General features: G+C 34.0%; 1 long non-coding RNA gene across 5 annotated transcripts in view; it reads right to left on the bottom strand.

The window, feature by feature from the left end:
* Positions 1-4,421: 4,421 nt before the first annotated feature.
* LOC106029116 (uncharacterized) overlaps positions 4,422-20,238 on the bottom strand; it is a 47,007-nt gene continuing 31,190 nt past the window's right edge. For all 5 annotated transcript variants that reach the window (XR_010047607.1, XR_010047605.1, XR_010047608.1 and 2 more), the window contains 2 exons: positions 18,419-18,665; positions 4,422-5,821 (listed from right to left, as the gene is read on the bottom strand). This is a non-coding gene — a long non-coding RNA (uncharacterized LOC106029116). The remainder of the gene's footprint in view (positions 5,822-18,418; positions 18,666-20,238) is intronic.

Below are 20,238 nucleotides of genomic sequence, written 5' to 3'. Positions count from 1 at the left end.
ATGGCTTTTCTAGCTCTATGAGGAATGTTGTTGGTATTTTGACTCAAAGTGCATTAAATCAGTTCATCATTTTGGGAAGGATGGTCACTTTGACAATATTATTTCTTCCTATATAAGAACCAGAGACACCTTTCCATTTTCTGATGTCCTATTCAATCTTCTTTTTTAGAGTACTGTAAATTTTGTTGTAAATGTCTTTCACATCTTTGTTTAAATTTTGTGTGTTTAATTTTTCTTATTACTATTGTGAATGGTATTTTTTTCCTAGTTACTTTTCCAGTGACTTAATTATTGGTGCACTTGAATGCTGATGAGTTTTGTGTGTTGATTTTGCATCCTGCTTAACTACTGAAATTGGTTATTAATGCTAAGAGGGTTTTCTGGTGCAATTATTTGAGTCTTCCTTATAGAGCATCATATCATCTGCAAATCATGATAATTTGACTTCTTTATTTCTTATACATACCCTTTTTCTTTCTCTTGCTTGATTGCTCTGACTAACATTTCAAGTACTATGTTAAACAGAAAAGGTGGTAATTGCCATCCTTATCTTGTTATTGAATTTAGAGGGAAAGCTTTCAGTTTCTCCTTATTTAAAATGATGCTGCCTTCAAATTTATAATAAATGAGTTTTGTAAAATTAATTTCCTTCTATATCTATTTTATTCAAGGTTTTTGTAATGCAGGGGTGTTGAATTTTGTCAAAAATTTTTCTGGCATAAAATGAGATGGTTGTGTAATTTATTTTTCTTTTCTTCTGTATATGTAGTGTATTATATTTATTGATTTGCACATTTTGTGTAGTTTTGTAAATCTGGGGTGAAATCTACTTAATCATGATATAGATCCTTTAGATTATATATCACATCTATTTGCCAATATCTTGCTAAGGATTTATTTTTGAATCTATGTTCATTAAGAAGATTGGCCTATAGTTCTCAAAAATTTAGTGGGGTCTTTGTCTGATTTTCAGGACCAAATTAATAGCTTTCAAAAATGAGTTTGAAAGCACTCCTTCTTTTTCAATTTTATTGAAGAGTTTGAAGAGTACTGGTGTTAAAATATCCTCAAAGCTCTTGCAGAGGTCAGCAGTGAATCCATCAGGTCCTGGATTTTTTTGTTAATTTTTTGTTAATTGTTAGGTTTTTAATTACTGCCTCAACTTGAGTGTTTATACTAAAAATCTTGAATAGCTAAGATGAACTTTTAGGAGAACAGATATAGAGACCACTAACCTAAAGCAAACAGAAGGAATAAACATGTAATATCAATAAGATAGAAAATTAATGTAACAAGGAAAGACAAGTAATAAAAATCAATGAAATAAAAACCTACTTCTTTTGAATTATGAACAAAACTTTAAATAAAGTGATGAAAAATAGAAATCTGCTAAAATCTTTAATGAAATGATTATCAATATGTACCTTCTAGAAATGGAAAGGATTTTTTTCTGCCTTTCCATATGTTCTTTGTCTTTTAATGACAGGAATTATTTCTTAGTAATATTGAATTAATCTAAAGATAACTTTATTAGAATTAGGGTGTTCTGCTATATATTTCCATTGGTTATATTCTATTTCAAAAATGCACAATCTTTCTGAGAAGATTCTGATTCTGAACAGTATTGTATCTATCACCAATGATTCCAAGAAAACTGGGTATTATATATAATTGACATTAAAAAGTGTTTTTGCTTGTGTAGAAAATATAAAAATTAGAATTATTTACATGTCAGTTATGAATGACTACAAATAACCCTTGAAATTTCAAAATATTCATTTGTTAACAATCTTACACAGATGAAGTGATAAAAATATAATTGGTAGTAGTTATCCCACTACACATGCCAATTAACCTCTACCCTAGGTGTTGCTATTAGAATATAATAATAGATTTCTGATGTAAAGATCATTACAAACTAAGCGATATCTCAAAAAAGTAATTGAAAGGAATAAGAGCACAATAATATTCTATGAAGAATATATGGTCGTACATAGCATCAAGAAGAGAAAAAGTAAGTGCTGAAATATAAAGGTGAGAATGTGTTTATCTAAATTACGCTGTTATACCTCTAATCCGCACCAGTGAAACTGGTGGCCTTAGGGTTGCAGGCTACAAAGCTTCTCTTCAGCAGGTTCCCCTCACTGCCTTGTGCTCTCCTCAGTACATGTTCCATGTCTTTGGTGTGTCTAACTTCCTGGGGTTCCAACTTCACATTTGGCTTCATCTTTACAGCTTCATTTACCCACCTTTCAGGGGTACACTGCTTGGAGACCTTCTTTTGAAATCTGGATAGAAGCCTTTATAATCCCACAACACTTGCATTCTGCATGCCTGAGAAAACAGCATGATACTATGGTCTACTGACAACTTGCACAGTTGCCAATCCCTCTTGGAACATCTTTAGTAGCAGCGTGTAAATGACTGTATGGGCGAGCATGGTGAAATGAAATCCAGGGAGCCAATCCCCTAATCCTTCTGAGCAGGGTACCCAGGGGCTCTTCTCAAGTTACCAGTTTACATTCCCCATACCCTTTAGATTTCAGTATGTGGAGTCTTATTGATTCTTGAAATGTTCTCAAAAAAATTTTTTTTGTTACAGTTCAAAGTACTTGATGGCTTTATTATGGTTTATGGTGTTATTCTCTTAACCACAACTTCTTTGGCTCCAAATTTACATATGCTTCTTTGCAGGCCAAAATTTAAGTTTTTAAAAATCATTATGCAATTAGTGAACTACTTTTAAATTCAGCCTCACATAAATTCTTAGAATTTGGGAAAAATATAGATTTTTTTTTCAGAGTCCAGTTCTCCACAGAGTGATCAACCCAGTCTGAAACCTCATGAACTTAACCTCTATCTTCACATTTCTTTAAACGTTTGGGTCTTGGGAGCTCTGAGTAGAACTGTCCATCAGTCTGTGCTTACAAGACTCTAAGCTTTGCTACTTCAAAAATCCTAACCTTTCCAAAATCATTCCAAACCTTCTCCAGATAATTTTGAAAGACCTTTGAATGACATGGACAGGTATATAATCACAGCAACGACTCCACCTGTCTAGTAATGATTTTCTATATTGGTCAGTATTCCTGTTGCTAGACAAAATACCTGACACTTTCAACTTCCATTGGAAAGATTTAATTTGACTCATGGCTTCAGAGGCATCATTACTTACTTGTCTTATTCAAGGCAAAAAACATCATGGCAAATGTGCATGATGGAACAAACTGCTCACATCACAGGGACTAGAAAGCAAAACAGGTGAGTGCCAGAGGGGATGGAGCCAGGGACTAGATATAATACTAAGGGAATGCTTCCATGACACAATCTGGACACATCCAGAAGTGTGCTGTACTAATCCCCCAGGCTACTCTTAAACCAGTCACACTGACAACTGAATAAATATCTTACCTTCATAGAACATCAGAGATAAGGAAGGTCATGTGGATACTCCCTTCCTTTTTTCTTATTTCCTACATAGTTTATATAAAGCCAAATACAACATTAATTTGTGGATGAAACTGCAGTCCTATATTTCTGTACTCTTTCTTATTTGCCATACAATGTTTTCTGATAATAGTTATAAATATTTTCATGATCACTAAAGAAACACTGAAATTTTTTTCTAAATACTATTAGAAATAACTGACATGTTTTAGTTTCAGAATCTTCTAATTAATGTAGTTATTTCAAAGGAGAAAGAATGGACTTATTAGAAGAAGGAAACAGTTTATCTTAATACTAAGTGCTAAGAAGTCTATGCATAAAAATGAAAGTTTCATTTTTAGCATCCAAATTCCTTCATACACATAGACTCCTACTGAAGGTCATATTTATTATGAAAATATTGGTGTTTCTTACACATGAAAATTTTCCAATGTTCATGTAAGTGATATTCAAAAATGTTATAATTTCAGAAAACTTATATCTTCAGAGCCTACCTGATAAAATTTCTATGAAAATTATTTCTATGAAAACTATAGGAAGACATTAGATACATTTATAAAACATTGAAAACATGCATATGTCTAAAAATTAAGTGTAAAATACAGTGTATATCCTAAAGTTAGAGCTAATCAGTAAAGATTTAATGAAATAGAGAACAGCTGGGCGTGGTGGCTCAGCACTCAGGAGGCTGAGGTGGGAGGATTGTTGTGAGTTCGAGTCCTGCCTGGGCTCCAAAGTGAGCTCAAGTCCAGCCTGAACTGCATAGTGAAACTCCATCTCAAAAAAGACAAAAAAAAAGGAAAGAAAATAAAGAACAAATGAGGAAATATGACTATTTGAGAAATAAAAATATTGTAAGTTCAGATAACTTTTATTTTAGTAAGCAATACAAATACAACACAATGAAATATGTAATAATCAACAACAATTACTTATAGTAAATATAAAATGTATATAGACATCAATAAATCTTGGAATGCTAATGGAAAATGATTTATTTAAATTTGTCATGAATATTGATAAATATAAAAAATATGTAAAAATATATTCATATACTAAAATTCTAAAATCAATCTTATAAATGAATGAATTTGACATTATTATAGACTAGAAGCAACATCTCATAGGATTTATGAATACTGGATTTAGACATAAATAATTGCTGTAATTCTACCAGTTGTGGCCACATTTGTTAACTCTGAAAAATGTCCATTATCTGTAAAACTGGGGCATTATTCACCCTAAAATATGTATGTATCTAATATATGCATCTCTGCCTCCTGTCCTCCTCCTCCCTTCTTCCCTTCTTCTGTCCCTTTCACCCCAAGGTACATACTCTCAAGACCTTGCATACAAAAATGTGCAGTAGACTTTGTTGTTGTTTTAATAAAAATGTGCAGACTTCTTCCTTTAGTGCATTTTAATCTGGTAATATTTGTAAGGACTCCCATATTCAATAAGGTGAATCTAAAATCCTACTTTGTCTGCAGACTTATAAGAATAAAACATTAGCAGAAAAATATGACATGTTGTGATTATGAAGAGTCCAAGTGTATTAAGAATTCATTTTGAAATACTGAAAATCACTTTGTAAATTCAGTTACTGTAGAACTAAGATTGAATAACATACTTACACACTTAACATAAATTCATTTTTCTGTTATATAATTGCATTGTTATTTTTTAGTTTGAGAATTATAGAGAAGACATCTTCATACATGCATTTTAATGAATATTTACACTAAGAAATATCTCAAAAATATTACTTAGGTAATCTGAGAATTGTTAGGGAATAACTTTAAAATATATTTTAAATTATCCAGAAGGTTCATTAGATTTCCTTCTGTGTATGTGATTTTTATCCAAAGTAAGGATCATAAAGTACAATTACCTACCTGGGTCACATATTTACAATGTTTCCAAATTGAAATTACTTCTCTTTAAGCACATTTTTTGATGCACAGATCATAACTTTCATGCATAAATGAACATAAACAACATACAATGTATACTGTTTATAAAAGAAACAGCAGAATTGAAAAAAGGTGAACAGGAGTATTCACACTCAGGTAAGTTAAAAGCGGCATATTCTATCCTATTTCTCCCATTTAATACAGCCAAAAACAAACCAAAAAAAAAAAAAAAAAAAAAAAGAAAGAAAGAAAAGAAAAGAAAACCAGACAGGAAATAGAGCAACCATCTTCTGCTTCTCCTCAATAAGATATCACAGGCATCTAGGGTTGGAGGTCAAGGCCAGAGTGAAAGGAGCATCTTGCAGATGACTCCACCATTGAGTAGCACCTTCTCCAATTGTTGACTTTCCTAATGGGGTCTGCAGTCCTATCTCTCAGCACTGGGCAAACATTTCAGGAACCTCTCGAAAGAACAAGAAAAAGAGAAGAATTGAGATGAAGTAGTAGCACCTGGTGACGGCAGCCTAGTCTAGGGCTTGGTTTCCATTTAGCAGGGTAGAGTGATTCAAGAAACCAGCGCCAGAGGAGTTAAACTCAGATGAAAAATGAAGATACAACTGAGGAGAACAGGAGTGACCTGGTGTCTTAGTTACTTTTCTATCATTGTTTGGACAAAATACCTGACACTCAAAATTAGGAAGGAGTGTTTTATTTTGCTCACTGTTTCTGGAGGTTTCAGTACATAATCAGCTGTCTCCAAGATAGGGTGGCATGGCTGAGGGGCAACACTTCAGCAGCAGCCAGCAAAAGCAGCAGGAGTAAAAGGGGAGAGGACAAGCCTGTTTTCCTCCCTTACATTGTATGCAGGCCACTCTGCATATAACCCTATCTCTCAGGGCAAATGTAACACTTGCAAAATCTATGTGCCCTTCTCTTACACAGAATGAGGATATTTACAAAAAGGGCTCCTTGTCCACTGCTGAATCTCTTAGTTAAACTTCTAAACTTCTCAAGTTGACATAATGTATTGACTATAGCACCTGGTTAGCATGGCCACCCCACTGCACCTTTGCTTTCTCCTTGTGGGAGATTGTATAACACCTTTGTATGTCAGCCACATTGCTGAGAGGAAGACATCTCTGCAGGTCTTGGGGGCCCAGAACACAGCCCTGAGCTAGCTTGAACCTGACTGTCACAGGCAACTCCAAGTGAGCTGGTGACCTTGTTGCCTTCCAGCAACAACTCAAATTTATATAGGACTTGCAATATTTGAACAGAAGAGGTTCTAGTCAACTCATGCTGTTTGCTTCAGAGTGTAAACAGAGAATTGGGGTCTTAAAGTGACCCCCATAGAGTGCTAAGTAACCAGGAAGAGGTCTCTTTGGTCTCCATTCAAGTATTCCAATAGGTTTTACCCCAGAGTCAGGTACTCTGCTTCAAAATGAGCTGTCTCAGATCAGCACCATGTGTGGGCCACCATGGGGACAGCCAGATGCAGCCTTTCCCCATGAGTCAGTGCCACTCACAGACTACAGCGGAAGAGAATAACAAATCACCAAGAAACAAACCCTCCTCGCAAAGCAGCACCACGCACAAACCACTGGAGGGTCAGCAGACCAACAGCCTTTTCCCAAGAGTCAGCATCATTCATGGATTGGGGGAGAAAAGAACAAGCAGTCAGGAAGAAAACACCCTCCCTATGTGTCAACATCATGCAAAGGCCACCTGGGGGACAGCCAGATCCTAGGCCCTTTGAGCACACAGGATGGGAAACAAGAAGAGCCAACTCATAGACAGCTGTTTTGAAGAGAACAAGAGACATATGGCAGCCATTGTTTGTTTCTCTGTCGTCTGGTTTTGAAAGCTTATAATGCCTTCATCACTCTGTTCTGATCAGTTTTACACTACTTTGTTTTGCATGAATTCATTGTGTGTGAAAATATAGACAACTACTTAGAAAAAACAAGAGACATTATGGTAGCCAGTGATGATCTCCTCTTGTCTTGCTTTGAAATCTGTGTCATTTACATTTTCTTCTGATAGGCTTTGTTCTATTCTGTTATGCTTAGTTTTACTCTCTTTAAAATAAAGTAAAATAAAAAAAGAAGGGCCAACTTGCTGCTCCCCCACCCCCATAATCTATCAGCTGATCTGGAGAAACACAGGCTGTGATGATACATATTGATGTGAAATGCAATTTGATGCTTGTGGTGTTTGGTGTTTCGCTGACTTTGCAGGTGTGGTGAGGGTAGTCTGATCATCTATTCAGAAGATAAAGGTGTGCAGTGTGGCATCCTGGCAAACCTCCTTCTGAAGGTGATGATCATTATTAATTCCCTATTATCTTGAAGTACTGTATCATTGTCATTGTTTTGTTGGCTTAGGTTTTATTCTGTTTTGTTTGATTTTGTTGCATCCTATTGCATGTTCAGCTGTTTTGAAGATAATAAGACATGTTATGGTAGCCATTTTAGATTTACTTAAAAAAAATGAGCTATCTCAGAAATCTGCAAAACAGCCATGAACATTCCTTCCCCAGCAAGTGTGACCAGTACACTATCTCATAGTCCTGGCCTTTGATCTTATCAGGAGGACGACAAGCATCATTAGCCTAAAGAAGACAAGGAGCCTAATACCCTATCTAAATCTTCCCCAAGAGTCTCTTCCCATACCTGTGTGCCTTATCTACAGCATTTTTAACTTCAAGAAACCCTTAGAAAGTTACTCTGCCTTTCCCAGGGAGAGTGATCCTTTCTTTAAGAACTCTGCTCCATGGCAGTGTTCTGTGCTCTAAAGTTCTCTTTTCTTGTACCCATCTAGGTAAATCCTTCACCTTACATGTCACTGGCTTTCCGTATTCCACTTCCAATGTCAGTCCTGGAAAAGCAGCAGGGACTTAACAAGGTACCTAGCTTTTTTTAGAAGAATCTGGCTCATTCCAGAACCCTGTTAGTGATGATAAGTCCTACCTGAAAAGACCCCACAGGGCTCTGCGTCTATGTAACTAAACTGCTTCACAGCTTAGAGGGAAGCCCTGAATCATGGGCAGAATCAGAGTTTGCCAGCATAGTGGGTACTAGAAGGAAGGATTAGTAGAGCCTGCTCGCAGTCATTGAAGGGTTTTACTGTACTTGGAAATCAATCTATACTACATGTTTTAGAACACCAGAGCAATTAGCAAACAAAGATAACATAACTGGCACAGTTCTAGACTCAGCTGCCTAAATCCTGCCTCTACTACTTCATATCCATGGAACCTTTGTTCATTTCTTCACATGGTTTCCTTTAACTGACTCATCTCTGAAACTGTGTAACTATTGCAAGAGTTAAAGAGTTAAAATGGAGAATTATATATAATCCATGTAAAGCATTAGAGAAATACTTGACATCACAGAAAGTACTTAGTGAAAGATGGTTTTTATTATTCCAATATTCGAGAACATTGTTCTTCTCAGCTCCCTGGCAGTTTCCCATGTTTTTCCTAGATACTACTATTCTAGCATCTAGATTTGAGCATGGCCTCATCTCAATTCCAGGACAAGCAGCATCATATGTTCTGTTTTGACAAGTGGAGATACACAGTCACTATGAGTGACATTTGCTCAGTGAGAATTGTGAAGCAATTTAGAGGTTTCGTTCTTTCTGAGCTTTCCTAATAATAGAATTTTTTCTTTGTATCACTGACATGTCCAACAATTTAAAAATGAAAGACATGGTTTTTGCAGTAAAATAAAGAAGTGGCATGTAAAAATGAAGGGTTGTAGATCAGGATCTGTAAAGCTTAGCTTATAGGCATAGACACATCATAAGTATATGAACTGGCCCTGTCACTTCTCTATCCTCATCTCTAAAGCTCTTCCCTGTTCTGCAAGATCAGTGTCACTGATCTTCCATTTCCTTGAAACAGCCGAGGTGTTTTTAGTCTTACAACTTCTACCTGTGAATTTCTCTGTGGCCCTTCAAAGTGGTGCCTCCATAATCGTTTCTTGTGGCATCACTATTGTTTCTCATAATACTTAATGTATTTGATGTAATGTAATGATTTAATGTAATGATTTTATGTAATGTAAATATTCCATAACTATATTGATATAATTATGTAATGTAATGATTTAATGTAATGATGATGTATACTGATGTAATGATGTAATGATGATCAATCTATATTGATGTAATACAATGATGTAATGTAGTGTAAATATTCCATAAACCTATATTGTTTAATATGCACATGCTTATAATGTATTTAATTAGTATAGTATATTATGCACATTTAACTGTCTGTCTCTTCAATTTTTTTCTGTGATCCAGAATGATGCTGTGCATGTTCCGTGCATTCGTTAGTATTCCTTGAAGAACAGAACTCAGCCTTTACACTGTAGAAAACGTTTGTGTTCAGAATGTTTCAAAACCCAAATATATCAATAGTCTGCCGTGTTCCTTGCACTTCTGTAAATAGGCTTGTTAGCCACAAATTGTACTAGTTACAAGCTGTACCTGGCCTGTTTCTGTTTCCAATTTATTTCTCTATTTATACAGTTCTACTTGCTCACAAAAGACTTCCACCTGCCTGATAATTAGGATAAAAGTTACTTCCAAGACTAGTTTGGGGCTGAGATTTTGGAGTACCCAGTTTCACTGAGCCTCCTGGCACAGTAAAGCTTGGTTTCCTACTCTTCTTCAAGCTCCACTTTGTTTCTTTACCTATCATAAACCTAAAATTGCTGTAACAATACAGTAAGTGAATATTTATATAATTACACATTTACTTGTATCTGTGCATATTTGTATATATGCATCTGTGACATACACTATGTAGGGTTTCCACTGAATAGTGCTAAATTTAAAAGATAATGCATTTTAAATCAACATTAGTAATTGTTCTTTACATTTTCCAAATTTTGTTTTCCAAAAGTACTCAGAAAGTTTTACATGTCTGAGTAAACAGTATGCAGCCTTAATACAGTAAACCAAAATTCAAGGCTTTTTAATCTTATAGAAGAGTGGTACCTTAAAGACAGCCTTTAACAAATTTGGCCTAAAATTGACAATTTGAGAGAATATTTTCTCTTTGTTTTCAATGAACATGAGTTCAAAGAACTTCTTTTTAAAATCATGTCATTTTAATTCATTTTATTAGTGAGCTGTATATCATTAAGTAGCCACTTTATCTTTATAGGTTTAATTTTACTTACTTATAAGTAAAAAAGGAAATAATTCAAATTTGTAGAAAAGTTTTTAGGAGTAATACATTAATCAAATGAAAATAACTGATCTGTAACATCAGTTTGTTTCTCTTTTGTCACTTTTGTAGAATAGTTGGCTGGTACCATGTTTGTCCTAGAAACGGTCTGTAAAATACTATCAGATGTTATACAAAATTGATTGTAAGTGTATTTGTTGTTGTTGTTGTTGTTGTTTTAACCTAACATGGAATTTGAATTTTTTTAAAAAAAAATTATCACATATGTTAATCTTACATGATGACAGGGTTTGTTTTTGGAAGTTGGCCAATGCATTTAATACATCTTACAGTTCCATTCTCATTAGTTCCTTAATCTTTCCTCTCTCATCTGGCTAATCTCTTCCCCTGTCTCTAGAATTCTACCTTCTGGTTTGTTGGACCCTTTGCCTTTATTTTAATCCTTTATTTACTACTTAATGTACTTTTTAGCTTTTCATGTAGGAAAAATCATGTGATATTTAATCTTCAGAGTATATCTAATCTCCCTTAAGATGATGATTTCTAGTTCAAGCTGTATTCCCACAAAAGACCTTATTTCATTTTTATAGCTGAGCAATATTTCATTGTGTATATTTGCAACATTTTCTTTATTCATTCATCTATTGACAGGTATCTAGGGTGTTTCCAGAACTTAGCTACCGTGATTTACGCTGCCATAAACATGGACATTCATGTCTCATGATAGTATGCAATCTTTAATTTTTTTATATAGCAAGATTGCCTTCTACCTCTGCCTCAGTCAAAGTACTTCTGATTCGCATTTTATTGACTTGTGTGCTGGGAAATGCAAACACTCACCTTTTCCTGGCTATGTCCAGGAAACACAAGTACTTTTGACCTGTCAGTTAGAAATCACTTCAACAGCTGTTGTGTTTTTCTCTTTGGATGTTATACAAACCATTTTAAATATGTTCAATTTACTTAAAGACATAACCTGTATAAAATAGAAATTATTTGATTTGCAACTTACCTCAACCAAAGTCATCTCCTGCCTAGGTTGCTAGCAATTCTGCCCCTTCTCCAATATATCATCGTCTCACTTCTTGGTAGGAAATTCAAGGTCTAGATTTCCAGTGTCTGTTTTTATAGCAATAGGGTTTGTGCAAAAACAGTTTAGAACATATATTGCTCTCTTGGGCTTAAGAGTGTAAGTTGATTTGCGGTCAAAGATTTTTTTCTACAGTAATTAACAAGTAAATTCACACAAGTGACACAAATTTACCTGATGCCTATTTTATAGTCTTAGGATCCAAAACAGTCAGCTATACTTTTCTTTGGCTTCTGGATTACTTATTAATACTTTTGAAAGCAATTAGATAGAAAATTCAGAACCCTAAAAGGTGGAACAAAATGGTTAAGTTTTATTAAAAGACAATTTTTTTATATTTTAAAACAAAAAAGAATTAAAATGGTGAAATGGAATTTCAAAACAAAATAATAGGAGACTAACAATGATTAATATATTGCATATTATTATCTGCAGATTACAAGATATAGGTCTGAAAAACTGATCAAACAATGAAAACACAAACTGTTTTTTTTGATGAGGTAACAAAGATTAAGTAGTATAATTATCTATCTCGTAACACAAAATGTTTAAATACTTGGACTAGGCTCAATAAGACAAAGGAATATTCCGCAAATGTGACTGTAGAGTATTTTGCCCTAACAGTCATATTTGATGTATTAAATTATACATAATGGGCTAATACCAGATCTTCAGTTCCAGATCTATTTAAATCATGGCAAACACAGTAAATAACTTACTTGTTCCTTTTTCTCTTGCCTATAGTGCTAAATATACTGTTAATTTGTCCTTGACAAACTCAGTAAATAATTTACTTAAGTGTTTTCTTTCCTGACTATAATGTTAAATCCAGCGTAACTTGCCCTTTCTCATGTGTATTTTTTAAATTTCTGTAAGGAAATCTGTGTATCTGTGTTTCCCAAAGTGGCCCCTCTAAAACCTTTGCAAGATATAACTAATAACATAGAACTCACTCTTCAGAATTCATCTATGCCTGTAAATTACACTTGGAATAAAATACAAACATTACTGAAGTCCTCTGCATTGGAACTATTTCCTGTTGCTTTACCCATTTTCCTTTCTAGTCTTTGTCTCTTTTATAGTGTTTCTGTTTCCAAAATTCCAAATTCATTTCTAACTTAGGGCTTTTGCATTTGTACTTCCCTCTGCTTCTTGTGTTTCTTACTAGAACTTCACCTAAAGTTTTGTATTTATCAGGTTTTAGATCTCAAGGCAAATTATGTCTAAAGCAACTGTGCCACACCCTGAAATCTTCCATGAATAATCTCCATGAGACCAGTTCTGTTTTATTTTGTTTTGGCTTTTTGAGTCAGAACTCATTATATTGCTTAGGTTTTCCCCAAACTCTCAATCTACCTGCTGCAGTCCCCTGAGCCCTGGGATTATATGTATGTACCACCTTGCTTAACTCTGGAAACATGCTGAAAATTTTTCTTCTTCTCAGAAATTAACTATAAGCTACATGAGAACTAGTTCCTTTTTGACAGATGTTTTATCTCATTCTATAAGTGAACTAGGCACATCACAGAGTAAATATTTACTTATTTATTGCATGTATGAGAAATTATTTATAAAGCCTTTATTTACAAGGCATTAGTGTGATCTTTAATCCTTATACATTTTATTATGTGATTCACTTTAATACACTTTATTCTGAACATATTCCGGCTGCCAGAGTTATGATATCATTCATTATAGTATTTTAAAACTACATTCCATTTCAGTGGAATTGCTGCTCTTTGTACAATGCAAATAAGCTTTTGAAGATTCATTATAAACATACATTTAGTTGGAATATAAAGAGTATACTTATTAAATTTCTTCTTTTATTTCATAAATACTTAAGGTAATTTTTCCTGTTAGGATTTTTTTTCTTCCTTATTTTTCAAATTATACATTTCAGATTGTTAAGAGTGCCAAATTGTGAAACTTATATTTCTAACCTAAATATTGTATGCATTTTAAATGCCGAGAATAATTTAGGAAAAATTTAGGAAAAACGGCATTTTAAAAAAGGACTCATAAACTCTTTTTAGGACCAACCTAGATATCTAGAAAATTTCTAACTTAAAATCCTATATCTTTGAAGTTTAAAGTAGTTTTATTTTTCAAAAAATTTTAATGAAAAATATTTTTACATTAAGATATCCTTTAAAATCTCATGTGTTCAGAGGTAGGGTTTTTTAAAAGGTGTCAGATATTTTGTCCTTGTGATGAGAAAATGCCTAATATCAATATGCAATTTCATATCTATTTTTACATCAAAGATGCTGTATATGAATAGAATTTGCTCGCAGACTTACAATATTTTCCAAAGTTAGAAACTGAGTAAGAGAAAAGAGGTAAAAATCTTGAACACATAGTTGTAAGCAGGAGACTTAATAAACAAAACGGAATCTTATCTTATTATAAAGCTTTTCCACATCAAAAGAAATCACCAACAGAGTGAAAAGACAACCCATAGAGTGGGAAAAAATTATAGCCAGCTGTCTCTCAAACAAAGGACTTCTATTTAGAACACAGAAAAAATTGAAAAAAAATCAGACTCCCAAATTCAAAAACTCAATCCAAAAATGAGCATTTGAGATGAATATGTACTTCCCAGCTAAAGAAATACAAATAGCAAATAAATATATGAAAAAATGTTCAACATCATTGATCACTCAAGAGATGCAAATTAAAACACTGAGATTGTATCTCACTCCAGGAAGAATGTCTATCATCAAGAAATCAACCAATAACAAATGCTGCAGATGATTTAGTTTCTTCCCCACTAATAGTGGGAGTGTATCTTAGTACAATCACTCTGGAAATCAGTGTGGAGATTCCTCAGAAAAATTAGGATTAGAGTTCCCATTATACACAACTATTCCTTTTCTAGGTATTTTCCCAGAAGAATTAAAAACATTATACCACAGAGACTTATGTGCACCCATGTTTATAGCAGCACAATTTGTAATAACTAAATCTAGGAAACAACTCTAAGGCCCATCAACCAAGGAATCGATAAAAATGATGTAGTATTTTTACACGATGGAGTGCTACTCAGCTATCAAGGTGAATAAATTTGAGTCTTTTATAGTTAAATGGATGCAACTTGAGACCATACTCATAAGTGAAATATATCAGACTCGCATGCATAAACATTGTGTTGTCTGCCTAGTGTATGAAGCTGAAAGAATAAATAAGATCCAAAATGTGCAATAGATATTGGGAAAAAGAAATAAACTGTTCAGAAGGAAAGAGACACTGGGAAATGGGAAAGGAGAAAAAAGGATGGGAGAAGGAAAAAAGATGTTATATGTGACTTGTGTGTCTAATCTATAAAGAAACAAGTATTTCTATGATAGCTCACTGGTGTTTAGTAAGTGAAATATACCTTATGTTCTCTGTTTTCATTTAATTCCTCACAATGTACTTATGCAGTGCATCTAAGAATGTCTTTAAATTCATATTTCTCCAAGAAATACACTGAAATATATTTTTAAAATTAAGGAGGGTTAAAAGGTATAGAAGAAATCGTCACCATAAATAATATCAAGTACACCTATAATAATTTTGAGAGTTACTGTTATACAGATTCAATGCAATCCCAATAGAAATTCCATCAACATACCTTATAGATCTAGAGAAATCACTCCTAAATTTCATCTGGAACCAGAAGAGACCTAGAATCGCAAAGGCAATTCTAAGCAGCAAAGACAAAGCAGGAGGCATCACAATCCCTGACTTGAAGTTATACTACAAAGCAACAGTAGTAAAATCAACATGGTATTGGAATCAAAACAGAGCCGAAGATCAGTGGAATAGATTAGAAGATACAACCACAACTACGAACACACTCAACCACCTTATCTTTGATAAAGGAGCCAAGCAGGTTCACTGGAAGAACGACAGTCTCTTTAATAAATGGTGCTGGAAAAACTGGCTCTCCATTTGCCGAAAACTAAAGCTAGACCCATGTCTATCACCATGTACTAAATTAAAATCTAAATGGGTCAAAGATCTGAATATTAAAACAGAAACACTAAATCTATTGGAAGACAAATTAGGTAGAAACCTTGGAGACATAGGAGTAGGTAAAGAATTCATGAACAGGACTCAAACCGCACGGGAAATACTGCCCAGAATCAATAACTGGGACCACTTCTTATTAAAAAGTTTCTGCATGTCAAAAGAAATCTCCAGCATAGTGAAAAGAAAACCCACAAACTGGGAAAAGATTTTAGTGAACTCTCTCTCAGACAAGGGACTCTTGTCTAAAACATATAAAGAATTAAAGAAACTCAGACCTCCAAAATTCAAAGATCCAATCCAAAAATGGGCATCTGAGATGAATACGCAATTCTCAGATGAAGAAATGCAAATGGCAAATAAATACATGAAAAAATGCTCATCATCATTGATCATTAGAGAAATGCAAATTAAAACCACACTGAGATACCATCTCACTCCTGAAAGAATGGCCAGGATCAAGAAAACCGACAACAAATGCTGGAGAGGCTGTGGGGAAAAAGGAACTCTCCTGCACTGCTGGTGGGAGTGTAGACTGGTACAGCCTTTGTGGAGATCTGTCTGGAGATTTCTCAAAAAGTTGGGACTGGAAATCCCATTTATTCCAGCTATTCCACTTCTAGGCATATTCCCAGAAGAACTGAAAGCATCATACCACAGTGATATATGTGCACCTATGTTTATAGCAGCACAATTTGTAATCGCCAGATCTTGGAAACAACCCAAGTGTCCATCAACTGAGGAATGGATAAAAAAGTTGTGGTATTTCTACACAATGGAGTATTATTCAGCTATAAAGAAGGATCACATTGAGATATTTATCAATAAATGGGCGCAGCTTGAGACCATACTCATAAGTGAAATAAATCAATCTCGCATGTGTGAATACCGAATAGTTTCCCTAATTTCTGTATTACGTGTACCCTTACACCGCTTTGGTTTGTTTTGTGTTTTTCTCTTTTTCCTCTTAAATAAAAAAAAAAAAATAATAATAATAATTTTGAGAGTCTTAGAAAAATGTTCTTTAAATGAATTAAAACATCATTTATACATGTTACTTAGATGAAGCATTTTTAGGTTTATAGGAATTCCAGAATAGGTAATTTCATTTGGGCTAAGTTTTCTCAAATTAGGGTAGTTGTATCATTATTATAATATTAATTTTACTTTTATGTTGAAAAGTTGTATAAATTATAAAGACTGATAATATTGATTTATGTTGGTAATTCATTGTATATAGTTTAAGCAGTAAAATATGAAAATTAAGTCAGCTAAAATATTTGAAATGCAACTGAATTTGCTTTTTATTATGATAAATATCAGGTCTAGATTCATCAGAAAATGAATTTCTGGAAGTTATATATTGAGTATATTCATTGTAATGTATTTCTATAAAGAGAAGAGATATACACAAATAAAGTTGTTATCAACCCCCACAAATATATGTAGCAGTCTGTGCAATGTAGGATGAAACTGATTACTTACAGTTATATCTTCAGATTAAGTAAATTGTGAATAATATCAACACTTTATTTCTGAAAATCAGGAGTTCAGTGGTAAATATTATAGTGGACATCTGTCCTTATGATAGAGACACTAATTTAGAAGGAAAGAAGACTCCCTTTTGTTTAAGAAATCATTTGTAGAGTTTTGATAACTTTTATCTAACTTCTACCACTTCAGTTGTTTTGTTCCCAATTCCTCAGTACTTTAAAATAGAGTAAAACCACATAAAAGAATTCAGTTCCTTTAATACAATTCCAAAGGCAGTGACCTATTTGAATTTAGATGGAAATTTTTTTGGAAATTGTTGCTTGTGACTATATGTTTTTCTTGAGAGTTCAGCTAAGCCCTGTACAATATGTCTTCCATGATTTAAGAATCACTAGGCTCTCACTCAGGGGCCCTTTAGTGTTTGACGCAGGATACTGAGTAGGAGCCTGGATGCCTGCTTCCCCCAAGAGCATTCCTCGAGGTGACCTGATGCAACTAGGTGGCTCCTTGGCTTCAGTGCACCCCAGATGCAAGAATCGATTTAGGAAGCCAACTAGGGCAGCTGACAGGAGATTAAAAGCTGGATAGATTTATCAACCAATGTGTCTTCATTTTAAATGTAAGAATATACTGAAAAGCCTTCTGTTTGCAAAAGTGGTTTTCCATTTGAGAATGTTAGAGAATAATTTGTATAAGCAGAGTATTGGATTTATATGAAATTATAACTGTCACCAATTACTTTAAACTGGTTATAATATACATTGTTAGAAATATAAAATATTTTGCTTTAAGCTTTCTTAATAAGTTTTCTCTGGAAATAAGCACTTTTCAATTACTAATTTGAGTTCTGAATTTTTAAAATTATTTTATTCTAGGCCATGGTTATCTGAACAGCATAAACACCTGCCTGACAAGATCAAGGTCCTGGGTTTGATTCCCAGAACCATAGAAAAATTATTTTATTCTATAGGTTGTGTTTTTGAGATTATAAAATGTAAAAGGCCAAAATTATGCAATATTATCTCACTTTTTTAATACATAAGTTTATACATATTTGTGCAAAATTTGTTTCAAGGTAAAATGTAAAATTCCACACTACTAATTTTTACATTTTTATTTTTTAAGAAAGATATTTTTAATTTTCTCCTTACTGTTTTTCTCACATTGAAAATCTATAGTTTTATAGAATCATAATAATCAGTAGTATAGCAATGTTTTTGTTTACTTTTAGTATCTGAGATTATGATAGATACTTACAGAAGGCTGCCAAGCAATCAGACAGTGTTCCCGTCAGGTGGCATCGCCCAATACCACAGTGTCTCAAAGTTCAAAGCAATGTAGCTTCCCAGTGCCCAGTTTTTTAAAGGTTTATTCATTTTCCATTCCTTCTTCATTTGTAGCACTCTTCAGTTTCGTTGTACAGGTTAAAACCCTGGTATTTTTCTTGTAAGTTGTATATGAGTTGCCATTTGGAAAATTATTAGTGAAACCAATCTGATAGAGTCTGAAAGAATTGATTTCATACATCCTTAGGGAATTATAAAGGATAGGTTATTAAATTAAATCACATCATCGCATTTAAGAAATAAGTAAAAGCATATCTTTATTTTTAAATCCAAATAGCATCATCATTTGATTTCAGTCTCTTAATCTGTGTCTGTGTGAATGTAAACAAAAAACTTGATGAAGAATCTCTGAATTTTGGCTTTCTTACCCTAGAATTAGAGTAACTATTCCATCTTTTTATGTTTGTTTATGGTTAGGTAAACTTGCTTTGTAATAATTTTTGCTAGTTTTATGGCTCGTGTTCAGCTGATTCTCCCCTTTCCCTAGACAGATGACATCAATTTATAAAATGTCTATGAATCTGAAATGATGCAGGTAGTGTACCATGTGACAGATTATTTAGGGGGAACTAAGTCTCCAATCTCACTATCGGATATCTCTAATATAATCTACTACATACTTTTTCTCTCACACTGCTATTGCTTAACACTGAAGCTTCTCTCATGCTACTGTGACAAATTTCAGGTTTTCATGTCTCTTTAAATAATAATTATTTATTTTTGAGATATCTGTATAACCTCATAACTTTGGTAAATGTAGAAAACATGGCACATTTTCAGTAATTTAAAGAACTGAAAATTAAGAAAACAGGCTTAATTGAAGCAATGTGTGAGGGAATATGTCTATTTTTCAAAATTCTGAATATACTATAGCGAAATAGTCAATCTGTATCTCTTTCAGTCAGTCATTTCTGCCAGCTTTCTAAGTTCCTGTCAGTCAGTAGAACCCAGGTCTCAAATGCTCATTTGTGCTTTTTAGTCTCACTACAGGAAGAATTTTCAGCATGCTAGTCCATTAAAATTCCTGTTCGCTGTCACCTGTTTATCCTGCCTCCTTTCCTTTCCTCTCCCGTCCCATCCTTTCCCCTCCTCTCTGCTTTCCTACCCTCCCTTCCCTTCCTCCCTTCTCCTGTCTTCTTCGCTTTCCTCCCCTTCTCTTCTTTCTTTTGGACAGGATAAGCTCACCTTTCACTAAATAGCATCCTCTGCATTTTTCTTTCCCTTTATTGATGTCAAAGGGCTTCTGTGTTGTCTGAAGATCTGACACCATGAGGTGCTTTATCTGTCCTTCTTTATAGGAAATTACCTAGAGGTGCTGCACTGACATTATGGGCTGGAAGGAGATTACCTTTAATACACACATCTCTTCACAGAAATCCAAATCCTTTGGTTTGATGGGAAGGATTACAGATGTCCCTGTCTATTGCATTATGCATAGCTGCGGTCCCACAGAACAGTTCAGGTCAGAGGGAAGCTCTGTACTGTTTTTTTCCCCCAGTGTTCATGTATTAATGTTGCTCTTCTGTTTTGAATTTTTCGATCTACAAGTTTAGGAATCAGTCTTCACCTTTTCCTTTGTCCAAAGACTGTTATAAAATATATTATTCTAATCTACATCCTATTTAGTCTTTTGATATGTTGGGAAGGTGGACCTATCAGTAGCATCCTCTCACAAGCATGAAGGAAAGGAAACCAGTACTCCAGATGGCAACAGGCAGTGTTCTTTGACCA

Source organism: Cavia porcellus, unplaced genomic scaffold (genome assembly GCF_034190915.1).
Source record: "Cavia porcellus strain 051 isolate PalLab524CR breed Dunkin Hartley unplaced genomic scaffold, mCavPor4.1 scaffold_5, whole genome shotgun sequence".
Lineage (NCBI taxonomy): Eukaryota > Metazoa > Chordata > Mammalia > Rodentia > Caviidae > Cavia > Cavia porcellus.
The sequence above is the reverse complement of the archived record's forward strand: the minus strand, read 5'-3'. Positions and strand labels throughout refer to the sequence as shown.